The sequence below is a fragment of the Penaeus monodon genome, chromosome 15, assembly GCF_015228065.2.
Source record: "Penaeus monodon isolate SGIC_2016 chromosome 15, NSTDA_Pmon_1, whole genome shotgun sequence".
Classification (NCBI taxonomy): domain Eukaryota; kingdom Metazoa; phylum Arthropoda; class Malacostraca; order Decapoda; family Penaeidae; genus Penaeus; species Penaeus monodon.
In genome coordinates this window covers 46914479-46915253 of record NC_051400.1, presented here as the reverse complement: position 1 = coordinate 46915253, position 775 = coordinate 46914479, and the positions used below count along the sequence as shown (strand labels likewise).

General features: G+C 40.8%; 1 protein-coding gene across 1 annotated transcript in view; it reads left to right on the top strand.

Moving 5' to 3' along the window:
- Nucleotides 1–775, top strand: part of LOC119582056 (gamma-aminobutyric acid receptor subunit alpha-1-like) — a gene marked incomplete at its 3' end in the record, with an annotated part of 210639 nt that overhangs the window by 95271 nt on the left and 114593 nt on the right.

The window sequence follows — 775 nt, the reverse complement described above, 5'->3', positions numbered from 1 at the left end:
ATGACTTACATGACAGACAACACTCCTGTTTCTACTGTCGTTAATTATCAACTTTATTGTTAAAGGTCACTGCCCTGCATTTCACTGTAGGCTATAAGTCTTTTGGGAAGTTGAAAAAATAGAGTTACTTGTTTGTTTTTAAAAAGTTATCGAGAGGAATTTGCAGACCTGCTGACAGGCTAGCTAGCGTTTTTTTTTCTGTTTTATATAACATTAGATTTCCCAGGCAATGCAGATCTGGCATAAACAGCTTTTTGGCTTATCAGGAAGCTGAAATGTGCATCTAATTATAAAACCGAAATTCACTGTGTTAAAACTGGCGATGCTAATTAGTCAGTTAACGAATGGAAAATCGTATAAAAATCTGACCGCCGCTTCGGGAGAAACTATGCTTCATTTTAGCTCCGGTTTAGCAAGCACTCATGAAAAAAAAAAAAAAATCAGCAAATATGCCATAATTATATCTACTCTTTCTCTCCGCAATTATTATTCCCGTGACGTCATGAATGCGGGGGTTGGTGAGGGAGGTGGGGGGGTGGTGGAGGTTATGGGTTGGCGAGCTCAAAGGTTCGAGTCAAAGTGAGTTGATTACAAGGGGTCGAGTCTATGGTTTTGGGGAGGAAAAGGACAGGGCTGTCTGTGTGTAATGAGGGTGTCTGTGCCGCTAATCAGGGAGCCGGATTTTGTTTATTTTCTCGTTTCTAAAAGGGGACAGAGACTAGATGTGTTTCTGATTTGCTGGCTCCGTCGGTCATGTGTGTGTTTGATCTTTTAT